This window comes from Sarcophilus harrisii, chromosome 6 (assembly GCF_902635505.1).
Source record: "Sarcophilus harrisii chromosome 6, mSarHar1.11, whole genome shotgun sequence".
Classification (NCBI taxonomy): Eukaryota; Metazoa; Chordata; class Mammalia; order Dasyuromorphia; family Dasyuridae; genus Sarcophilus; species Sarcophilus harrisii.
In genome coordinates, this window is record NC_045431.1 from 9,450,929 (window position 1) to 9,463,290 (window position 12,362).

General features: G+C 40.2%; 1 long non-coding RNA gene across 1 annotated transcript in view; it reads left to right on the top strand.

Annotated features, from left to right (window-relative positions):
- The first annotated feature begins 8,895 nt into the window (after positions 1-8,895).
- LOC116419871 overlaps positions 8,896-12,362 on the top strand; it is a 132,493-nt gene continuing 129,026 nt past the window's right edge. Inside the window, exon 1 of the long non-coding RNA XR_004230200.1 lies at positions 8,896-9,181. This is a non-coding gene — a long non-coding RNA (uncharacterized LOC116419871). The remainder of the gene's footprint in view (positions 9,182-12,362) is intronic.

Consider the following 12,362-nt stretch of genomic DNA (forward strand, 5'->3'; position numbering starts at 1 on the left):
CCTTGGATGAAGATAAAGGTCTTAGGGAATTTATCTTCATGGCGGGGAAGCCCATGACAATTCATCATCACTCCTGGGGAGGCAACTGCCCGGGGGTAGGGATAAGAAGAGGACAAACCATGTTGAGCTCACTTAGCAGGCTATTACTAGGGATGTGAAGCTCATCTTTCTAGTAAACTTCTAATTTAATGAATTATTTGTACAAATTAAATAATAAAATCACTTGTATTTATATTAATGAAAAACCAAAAGAGCTACCAAAAGTGAACTTAAATCATCTAAATGTATAGTCTTTTAAATAAGTATTTTACATTTTTGTGTCCTCTACGTCTTCATGCCCTGTTGAAGAGCTCCAGTCACTTACTTCATCCTAGTTATCTCATCCAAGGTATGAATCTCTTTACGTTCACTCCACATAATCAAGAGCCAAATTTAACTGATAATGACTCTTGTCAGAAGGAAGTGTGAGCTTTGCTCAACAAAGAATTTTCTTCCAATTTAGTAAAGCTGTTCTCAAGGCAAAAAAGGAATTCTGGGAAGAGTTCAGAATGCTGATCTGATTTGGAGCTGCTGGTGATGTACCCCAGAATGAAGAAAGACTATTACACATTAATTAAAATAGCAACACCATGAATTAGCCCATCTTTCCTAGTGCAACATAATGATCAATAAGGGAAAGACACAGGTGCCTTAGAGAAAAATTTAATCAAAGTACAAATCTTTTATTCATAAGTTTCAAATTAAAGGCACTTGGCTTTTGAAACCTCAATTCAAATATTAATAAATGTTTTCATATCAAAGGGAAAAATGCCACACTTCTTTTGTAAAAGAAAATGTATGCATTTCCAAAAGTTCCCAAATGAAAAAAGCAAGAGTCAACTAAGGAGAATAACAAATATAGAGATGAAGGAAACACAATGAAAGCAACTTTTTTTCTGCTGATCCGATTCTGTTGTGACAAGAACAACGAGGTCAGTGTAGTTCTGGGTGCAGCTTGAAGAATGGATCACTTGGATTGTACCATTGAGATGCCCGAGCACATGCCATTTGGGCTACCTGCAGCACCTCCAGTGCTTCAAATGTAACTGAGAGATATTTAATAAAATAAAAAATAACCCCCAGATAACATTGATGTTAAAACCAAGTCAATGTGCAGCCCGCAGGGATTTTAGGTGCAATTCAGTGGCTCTCATCTCTATGTAAGTCTGATGCTACTGCTGTTCTAGATTATTGTGTGTTTAATGCTAAAAAACAGGGAGTTTTGGGAGAGCGAATAGCTTTTGTGGAGCATCACTGCCCAACTGTCTGATTTGGGTGACAATCTACGGGTCTTTGAGGTCAGTCTTGCAAGTATAACTAGATGAAGCAGCCAGTAGTGACATTTCTAGACTAGAAATGAGAAGAACTGAGTTCAGATCTAGCCTCAGACACTTACTAGCTTTGAGATTCTGAATATGTCACTTGGTCTTTTCCTCTGTCTCAAAGTGGAGCTAGTAGCATCTACCTTCCAAGGTTGTTATGAGGATAAAATAATGCTTGCAAAAATGATTAAAGTATTCTATAAATGCTAGTTAATGTGATTGTTATTAGCTATCCAATCCAGGTCATTAGTTCAGTTCAATTACACATGCATTTATGAAGCATCAGTCCCCAAGCATTTACCTCTTCCTTTTTGAGTATATTATGATGGAGATTCCTTTCATGTGTGGATCAGACCGGATAATCACCAGTGTCTCCTTCAAACTTTCTAATTCTATGATTTTGTGAAGTTCGAGGCCCTGGGAACACAAAGACAGAACAAAACATTCTCTGCCCTCAAGAGGCTTACATTCTACTGGGGGAAAACAGGAGGTCCACAGATGATATAGTTGGGGGTGGGATGAAGGATGCTAATAATTGGGGTTATCAGAGAAGGCTTCTTGTGGTACTCAGTGATTGAATGAATTCTTTAAGAACTCTAAGGACTCTGAGAGACGGATATAAGAAGGGAGAGCATTTCAACCTTGGGCAAAAGCAGAGGAGTGGGAGATGGATTACCATGTGCAGGGAACAGCAAACAGGAATATTGATTAGAATGTATAATTCATGAGCAGGAATAATTTATAATCAGCCTAGACCGATAGACTGGATCCAGATTGTGAATGGCTTTACATTATAAACAGAAGAGTTTCTATTTATTTTAGAGACAATAGGGAGTAACGAAAGCTTCTTGAGCAAGGGAGTGATGTGCACAGACCTTTGCTGGGGATTTATTTTTTGGAAGCTTTGGTTTGATTCCGGATGGAAGAGCCTGGAGCCAATGAGGTCTTTTAGGAGCTCAAACAACAGTATGTATGAGAGGCAATGAGAACCTGCACTAGGGCAGTGAACATGTCAAAGAGAGAAATGTGGTTGAGACAGAACTGACAGGATTTGGGAGCTGACCGGAAATAATGGGGAAGGAGGAGGAATGGGATGTCAAGGATGACTCGCAGGGGAGCCTGGGTGACTGGGAAAATGGTGGAGCACACCGTGAAGATGGAGGGTAAGAAGAAGGGGGCGTGGGGGTGAGGTGGGAAATTGCCAGATTTACTTGCCAGTGGCACAACCAGGTTGATATATGTGGAAGACCCTGGATGATGTGAAGATTGAGTGTATAGATTTGGAAGTCATCTTCGGAGAAACAATTTAATCCAGGGTAGCTAGTGAGATCCTCAGGAGAGAAGGAGGGAGAGAGAAAGAGGAAAGGAGGGGAAGGAGAGAAGAAGGAAGAGACAGAGACAGAGACAAAGAGAGACGGGGGAGGGGGGGAGGAGAGAAGGGGGCTCAGGACAGAACCCTGTTATATAACCATGCAAAGAACTTGGGATGTGAGGGGATGCTCAGGTAAGGCCGTCTAAAATGGAGCAATATACTAGTTCCTATGATATTAATCAAGTTACACATGTGATAGAAATTTCAGAAGGAAAATAACAATTGACTCTGGTGTCAACAGGGAATTATTGGAGTTGTCCGATTAGCAGATACAGTCAGGATGAACGAGCTTTAGGAAAATTGCTTTTCCGTTTGTGCAGAGAAGGGATTGGAGAAGGGTAGGGATGCACAAATTACAATATTACTACTGTAACAGCCAAGAGGAAGGTAATGAGGGTCTGACCTGGTGGGTTGCCCTGTGGGTAGAGAGAGTGACAAGGGCTAAGTGCTGGGACTAAAACTGCCAGTTAAAGAGTGGAATTTACATTCTAATGGGGGAAAATGCATAAAAGAAAGTTGAAAAGCTGAGGGAGCTGAGAGGAGGGACCTATCCTGGGGCAAGGTGCAAAATCCAGAGAGTCGGGAGCACTCAGAGCACTTCCACTTCAGAAAACATTGCTTGATTTTTTGTTTTCTTTTATTGCCTGGACTTAGGCAAGTATTAATAATGTAGATTGGACTTCTAAGAGTAGATGCAAGCTGTCTCTCCTCCCCTCCGTCCTCCCTCGAGGGCCCAGTTATTAACCGCTTCCCAGCACACCTCTGTGCTGCTGGATGAACGTTGCTTGAGCTCAGCTGGACAGTGGCAGGGGGCCTGATGATGGTAAGTTAATAATAACAACAATAGGTATTTATATAGTTCTTTGAGGTTTGCAAGTGTTTTACTTCCTTTATTTCATTCGGACTCTATTATGTCTCTTTCTGGATCCATCTACAAAAGTTCCTAGAAGGAGGGTGACCAACATGATGGGGTGATGGCGCAGGATGGGAAGGCTCCCTGGGGAGGGAGGTTCCAGAGTGAGAAGGCCTCTGAGGAACAGTTTAAAGAGAACGGGCCAGATGCAAGAGATGCTTCGAGAGGTAGAAATGGCAAGGTTTGTCCGTTCATTAGACATGGGGGTGAGGGATTAAGGGAGGAGAAGCTGCAAGCGTTAGGACATGGAAACAGAGTCAGAGTTTGACTCTGGGTAACAAGAAGCATGATGGGGTCCAGAACAGAACCAGAGTGGGGGAGGTTTGAGGGGAAAATAATGTCATAATATGATGGAGACCACAGCCCACCCATGGCTGCTCTTCCAATGAGACTCATTTTGTCTCATACAAACGAAAAACGTCATCAGGCAAGATGGGGTCTTGCTCAGGGGGTTACTTCCTCAGAATAAGGAGTCGGCCCTCTGAGGAGCACCTGGCAAAGCCTAAAGGTAATATGGGGGATGGGAGATGGATGTGCTGGGGTGGAGAAAGTAGGGAAGAGTATAGTTATTGCCAGAGGCTACCTATGGAGTAGTTAGGGTATAACTTCTCTGGGAGGACAAGTGATTCAAAAGGAAGGAGGCTGGGGGTTTACCTGGAGGAAGGAATAGTAAAACTGGGGAGTCTTGGAGGATCCAGATGGGTTTTGTCGGAGATAAGTTCTGTGACTGGCTGGGGATGGGAGCATAGGATGCAGCACCTTCTGATAGGTCGATGACCCTCACCCTTAGGGTCAGAACTTGGACTTTAGCCTAAAATAAAAAGTAGTCTGAAGGAATTTGATTTTGAAAAAACTTGAATTGAATTGGATCCAGGTCTTCAGATTTCAATGCAGCATTCCCAGAGTTATATGATGCTGCCCGGGGGAAAAACAAATACACAGGAATCATTCTATTCCTTCAGTCTGGAGCTGTTGACTCGCCATTTCTGCTCCGGAGCCCAATCAAACCTGCCAAAGTGTCTCATTTATTATCTTACAATCATAATATTTCACCTGCTGAGTCCCACTACCGACCCCCCCCAACCCCCCAATCTCAGAATCTCAGAGGGAGAAAGAATTTATGAGGTTGAATAGTGTACACTCCAGACCAGGATGAGAATCTCCTCGGTGCTGTTCTCTCCTAGAACTCAATTTGCTTTTGTTTTAAACCTGTGCTAAGGAAAATCCAACCCAGTACTCCCAAGGTAAAGAGGAGCCTGCTTCCTCTTCCATCCCAACAGCTCAATGGTATTTTGCATAACGGATAATTAGCAAGAGTTTCCTGTTCTCAAACCTCCTTCCCAGAGCCAAGAATTCAAATATGTGCTCAGACACTTACTTGTTATATGATCTTGTGTAAGTCATTTACCTTCTGTTTAACTTCAGTTTTTTTTTCCCCCCATTGGAGAGTGAGGATAATAATAAAAATACTCACCTCGCAGGGATGTCGTGAAGAACAAAGGAGATATTTATAAAGTGCTTAACATAGTACCCGGCATATATTAGGTGCTATATAACTGCTTGTTACCTTCTCTCCTATCCATCAGTTGCCTTTTTTGGTAATTTATACACATTGCTCCTATTTCTTTCCTTTAGGATCAAGGACCACTCTGTTTGTCTTCTATTTAGAAACAATTTTTAATTGTTTTTTTAGAAACAACCGATAGTGCCATGGAAAGAGCACTGGGGTTGGAGTGAGGAAGACATGATTTCAAATCTAGACTTAGACATTTATTAACTCTGTGGACTTGGGCAAATCACTTTGCTTGCCTCAAGTTTTTTCCCCTGCCATCCCTTCCTCTTCCCTCCTTCCCCTGCTTTCCCCTTCCCTTCCCTCTCCTATGTTTCTTCTTCCCTCCTCTTCTCTCCCCTCCCTTTCTCTTCCCCTCTGTTTTCCTCCCCTTCCTTCCCCTTCCCTTCTCTTTCCCTCCCCTCTCCTCCGCTCTTCTCCCCTCCCTTACTCTCCCCTTCTTTTCTCTTTTTCCCATTTAAACATTCTTAATTTTTTTAGCCAATTCTCCTGTGACATGCTAATGACTCTTCTCTGGACATTGGCCAGCTCATCAATTTTGAAAATATTGTGCTCAAAACCAAACGCCGCTTTAGACAAGATGTAATCGGGCAGAGTACAATGAGACTGTCACTTGCCCATCCTGGAAACTCTCTACTGCTGCAGCCTACTTTTGTATTATATTTCTTGGCAGCCCTAAGCTATTGACTCACGTGGTTTGCAGTCCACCAAAACCCTCAGATTTTTTTCCAGACAAAGTAATATTAAGCCAACGTGTTTCACCCACTTTTTGTGGGAAGTTAATGCTTTGGGACAGAATTTGATACTTTGGTCATTTGCAAATCTGATCAATGTGTCAGCCATGTTTCCTATGCCTTTTTATATTTGCCATTCCCTGAGTGATGGGACCTTCCTTCAAAGGACTTGGAGGAAAGAAGCCATATTGATGATACCCATTAAATGACAACATATCATAGGGATAAGAAGGATAATGCAGATGCTCATTTTGGTCATAGAAGGCAGGATGATGAGCAATAGGTTCAAGTCATAGAGAGGCAGATTGAGTTTGAAGTGAGAAAAATAAAAACTTCCTACCATGATCTGTTAACCAGGAAAGAGGAAGTGGATTCCTCATCAATAGAGGTCTTTAAGCAAAGACTGGGTGCCATTTGTTGCAAGTAAAGGCTGAACAAGATGACCTTCCATAGAGCATAAAATATTGGGTTTGGAAGACCTAGCTTGAGGAGTTTAAATCATATTGATTCACTTAGCAATTTTGTAATATTGGACAAGTCATCTATCTATTCCATGACTCAGTTTCCTCATGAGGGAGTAGGATTCAGCAGCTTCTAAGGTCCCTCTCAGTTCCTGTGTTTCCTTCCAACTCTCCGATTCTTTCTGTTTAATGCCCTCTGATTTTTGAACATTTATATATTAATTGTTTGGATAAGTAGACAAATATGACAATTGAATGGACATAAGACAGGAGCTCAGGTCCATCACTCCAGACTCTTCTGCCATATTTTTCTTATCTTTAAAACAATATCATGTGTTGACTCAAAGAGTTGTGATGTGCTTCAAATATGTCTCCTCCTTACAAGTAAAGCTTTAACTTCCCCAAACTCCTTGGTACAAAATATCCTCTAGGTAGGAAGATATAAGGATCTCTAAGAGAGGTAGAGTGGCTTCAGGTTCACTGATTTTACTCCAGTTTTCTGCCCTGCTTCTAACAACCAGCCTGGACTGTTGCCCTAGAATCTCTTGTGACCAAATCTACACCCCTGCTGCCCTCAACTCCATGACTCCTAACACAATGTTCATCCAAGTGTTTCTGTATTTGAATTTTATGTCTGCTCATATTTCAAAGCACCTACATCGGAGGAGAAATCTTATGAAATCTATTTTAGCTTCTAAAACATCACTTCCAACCCCAATTAATAAATAGAAGGCATTTTAGTCTGGGAATTAAATGCTGAAAGTGATCTCTTTAGAAATGGGAAGCTAAACGACCTAGCAAAGGACACACAGGTAGCAAGAGACAGAGCAGGGCTGCTTTTATTATGATTCCTTTGGAAAAAAGAGGCAGTTTTTATGAAGAGGGGTCAAACCCTCTGCTTTTCCACAACTGGCATTGCACTGGCATTGTTGGACGTCCTCCAAAGTCACCAGGTCCTGCAGCATCTTCTTGGCTACCGTATGAAAGAGCTTAATAAATATCTCAATATATTCAGCTGTATATCTCGCTTTTTGCCTGGAACAATGATAATTATCAAAGGGTTTAATTAAGCATGTTTTCCTCTGTTGTATCCTTCCAGCTCCTTTCTAATTGTACTATTGCTATTCTTTTCTAAATAGTTCTCTGGCTTCATCCACTTTGTCTTATTATGGTTAATATCATGTTGATCGGTATCTGGAGGTTTTGTCTTGATGGGTTGGGATTTAGGTCAAAGTTAGAATGACTGAAATTATAAAATTAAATTCGGAAGATTTTAAAAAAAAGATAGAATACATTATACCCATTAGTACCATCTTACTTAAGTCTTATATATTATTTTTTCTGGAAATCTATATATACATTTTATTTATACAATATATACTAAAAATCAATATATACAACACCCATATAATACTGTAAATATATATACATATAATTTGTACGAATGATATACATATTCTTTTATGCTCCATGCGTTATTGACATTTTTGGTTGTCTCTTGGGAAGTTGGCTCTTTTCCATGTGCTTAAGGAAAGTAAAAAGTCAAAATATGGAAAGAAGGAAAATCTTTTTTTAAAAATTGATGTTTCTAAGTTTTAACTTACATAAAGAAAAGAAAAAAATTAAGGATTCTTCTCTTTTATTTGGAAAATTTAGATGAATATTTTAATTAACATTTTGGAATAAAAATTTCACTTTGTGAAATCCAGTCTTTACCAGGTCATATGTTATCTGTGGATAATGATGCTGACAGGCAATGAGATGCTAGAGAATTTCTGCTAAACAATTATCCTCAGATATAATTTTTTTTCTCATCCTTTGACGACTTCAGTTGGTTAAGCATCTTAACTAATTAACCAGGGCTTGACTGAACTCTGCTCATTTGATTGATGAATCACCAATTTTAGTAAATCTGCCTAAAAACAGTAAAATTAAATCCATTTCATATCGGGTATAACTTGTGTGTGACTGGGTAGCATCAAATGGATAGTTATTTAATTGACTCCTCATTATGATAGAGGGAGGAAAAATTCATTTCAGTTACATTTGCAATTATCTCAGTTTTTCACTATACCTTTTTTTTTTCTGGGAACCAAAGCTGAGACAGTCTGACTGTGCTACTAGTTGGGGCCAGAGTGAGTAACAGATTGTCCTGGGAGACAATGAGTTTGTGTCACTTTGTCACGCTCAGTTTTGGAGGCAACATGATGCTGCTGTGTAAGCCATGCGGGTCAGAATATCTGCCACCTCAATGATCTCCTGGAAATCACTTACTTTTTCTGAATGAATCGCTGAAGCGGAGTAGTAACAACGGTTCCTAAGGTCTTTTCTAGCTCTAAGCTTCTGGTCCTCTGGATGTGTTTTACGTCCAGCCCTGCACCACTGTTCCTTCCTTCTGAAATCCCTTCAGCTGGAGATCTCCCATTGCTGCTCTTCATTCTCCATGGCAACCAAGAACTAACTCGCCTTGAGTGAGTGGGACAAAGCTGGCTGAGGCAGGGCCTGAGTCAGGAAGGCACCTGAGATGTTCCCTTGTCCATAGCCTCCAACACCTAGAAATGGCACCGCTGGGCAGTCTCCAAAGTCACCAGGTCACGAAGCCTCTACTTATCCACCATGTGGAAGCCACAAGGAGAAAAGTGGGATTTGAATCCATGTCCTCTGAGCCTAAAATCCGTCCCTCTTTTCCCTGTTCTGAGTCGTCTCCTCTGGTGTGACCTGCGGACAGAGCTGTGGGGCTGCTCCAGGCCCTCAATTTTCTTCTCCTGATGTGAGTTGACACCTTGTGTGAGTGTACTGAAGGACATGCCCCGTCTTAACGAGATAGTGACATTCACAGACCTCTGGGTGTGGGAATGTTATTTGTCTCTGTCTGGTGATTATCCTTAGTCTGCGGAGCAAATACTTTGTCAGTCTTGCTGTTCCCGGAATCCAATCTGAGACTAAAATAGCCATTGGGTTGAGCTGTGAAGTGTGAATTTCTGTCAAACAATGAAATCAAATCCTATCAATAAATATTGGTTAAATTCAATCTCCTGGGTTATTATAAATGCTGAGTCCTTACATGATGAATTCTTCCCACCTGCAGGCATTTAATTATGTGTTGTTCTGAGCGTAGAAAGAGATACCTCAATTTATGAAATGGTAAAATTGGGATAATATTACCACCCCTCGTCAAAGACAGGGTGCCGAACCAGATGGCTTTTTGGGCTCCCTTACATGATTACATCAGGGTGTACCATACTGCAATGAGTGGGCCTCTGGGAATGAACAAAGGAAGGCAAAAGGGAAGGAAGGAAGAAGTGAATCAAAAAGCATTATTAAGCCCTGTGAGCAAAATACTGGACTAAGCACTGGAGATACAAATAGAAAAGGCAGAATTTGTTCTCAAGGAGTTCACATTCTAATGAGATAGAGGTGAGGAGGGAATATATATACACACATACACAGAGGGAGAGGGAGCGAGAGAGAGAGAGGGAGTGTTTCAGCTTCAAGTCAGCTGAAATGACCCATGGTCCTTGAGATGTAGCAACAAAGCAAATGAGAATTCACACTCTTTAGTGTTATATTTCTGAGGATGATCATCTGCCAGGGCCAAAGACTTTGGTAGTGAAAGCTTTTCTGGGTCTATTGTATGATGGCCACTTTAGACCACAGAACCTGTAGCATCTGTAGGAATACTCACTAGGGTGCATCTCCACAGGGGAGTCACAGAGTTATCATAAGAGCCTGAAAACTAACAGGCTCACCACATATTGTTATTCTGATATCTCAGTCACGGTTATTTAACAGTGTAACCACTATCATGAGGCTTTCCATGGATGTTTGGATATTAAATAGGGATCCTAAACATAGAAAAGACTCTAGTATCGATGACCCTAAAATTTCATGATAGTAACACATTAGCCCTCCACATAGGGTGCCTTGTTATGTCATGGAGGTGTCTCTGGGCTCTTGAAGTCCAGGCTAAGAAAATGTAAGCTCTGGTGGGACTACCACGGCAGAAAGGCCTTAAATATGGCTCTGACAACAGATCATATCCATTTTCTGAGGACCAACCCTTAGTAGATAGCTACTGAGAAGCAAATCACCCCTCTGATCACTTGATGTTGATTTTATTTTTTTGCCTATAGCAACCCACTGAAGCAAAAAAAAAGCTAAAAATGGCACTCAGTCCCTAAGTGCTTGTGTCCTTTCATTTCTGCAATGATGGTGGCAGTATAAGGGGAAAGAGAGCAGAAGGCTCTGAGAATCACCCAATTTTTACATAAATAAATTTTAATTTGCCTCTTGGCAAAATATAAATATAAGATCTTTAAATACTAATTAATCTATTATTATTAACTAAATATTTAAACTTAAAGATCCATAAATATGAGTTCTTTGTCCAGTGACCGAGTAGGAAACATAGTGCTGAAAGGGCAAAGTGATATTGATTGTGATTTTTTTTTATAGAAAAAAGTTGTTGCTAAATGGAAGGACAGACAGCTCACAGGTTCTCCTTGAAGAGACAAAGAAAAGAATGAGAGGAGTGGGATTTATAAGATGCCCAGAGGTGACAAGAAACATGATTTCTTTAGATGTTGGTCATTCTATAGAGCAGAACTCATGTCTTATGTTTTTTTTTAAATCATGGAAATAATCAAAACATCCACCAATGTTGATTATTGAGGATTAAGTGGTAGAGAAAATCCACAATGAATTTAATAATCAATTGATATTCTTTCTAATTCTTGGCCACTTCAGTACAAAGATAGGAAAAAAAATGAAGATGAGAGAAAATTTATGGGAATGCAAGCTTCAAGGATGGATAGAAGCCCAAGACATACATTCCATTGAAGCCATATGCCTCTAAAACATGAATGATTTCATCAATAAAAGAGTTGGTAGAAGCTAGAGTTGGGGAGAATCTAGTAAATTGATAATGAATGATATATATGAAATTTTAATTTGGGAAAAGAATCATTAATGTGAGAGTTTTCACTGAGCTGGCTGTCTGTGCAGAGTGAGAACATTGACTCATCAGAGAAAAGATTAGAATTACTTTTTTATGAGAGAATAATAAGAAAAATATGTTTAGTTGATTAGCTGTTAGCAGTTTCTGACTTCATTACCTTATTTGGGATTCTTGGCAGGGGTACTGAAATCCTTTGTCATTTCCTTTATATGAGGATGAGGAAACTGAGGCAAAACCCTAGGTATCCAGGGTCATACAGCTAGGAAGTGTCTGATGGCTGCTTTCAAATCAGGTCCTCTTGATTCCAAGACTGACACTCTATCCACTGTGCATTCTAGTTGATTAAGAAATTATATGGTGTACAAGTGAACAACACAGGCTGGGAGACTACGATTTTCTTTTAATCAGGTAATTGAAAATCAAGAAAGAGGAATATACAATAGAACCGACTTTGAGATTGACAATAATAATTTTATACACAATTTAACCAAAGCAACCTAATTACCACAAAAGGAAGAGCGATTATCCAGAAAGAGCCTTAGTCACCAAACATCTGACTTCTTGCAAAACAGAATGATGGTTTCCAAAGGCAAGACCAGCTTAGAATATGAAGTCATTTATAAAATCTCATGAAGAAGGATTACAAGCAGTATTATTTCATACAACAGAGAGAAGCAGCAGAAAATAAAACCAATTTAAAGAAAGCTTGGCAAGTTATACAGCGAGGCAAAGTCGTTCTGGGGGTATTCAAGGCTAAAAAATAGGAGCATTATAGAACAGAAGAAACATGGAAAGATTTATCCTCCTCCTCCCAAAACTATTACAGGAATGCCATGGAGAGGAGAACCACCAGATTGCCTGTTGCTCAAACATGTCCAATTCTTTGTGACTCTATGGACCACAATATTCCAATACTGTCCATGGAGTTTTCTTGGCAAAGATACTAGAGCAATTTGCCATTTCAGTCTCCAGTGAATTAAGGTAAACAAATCTT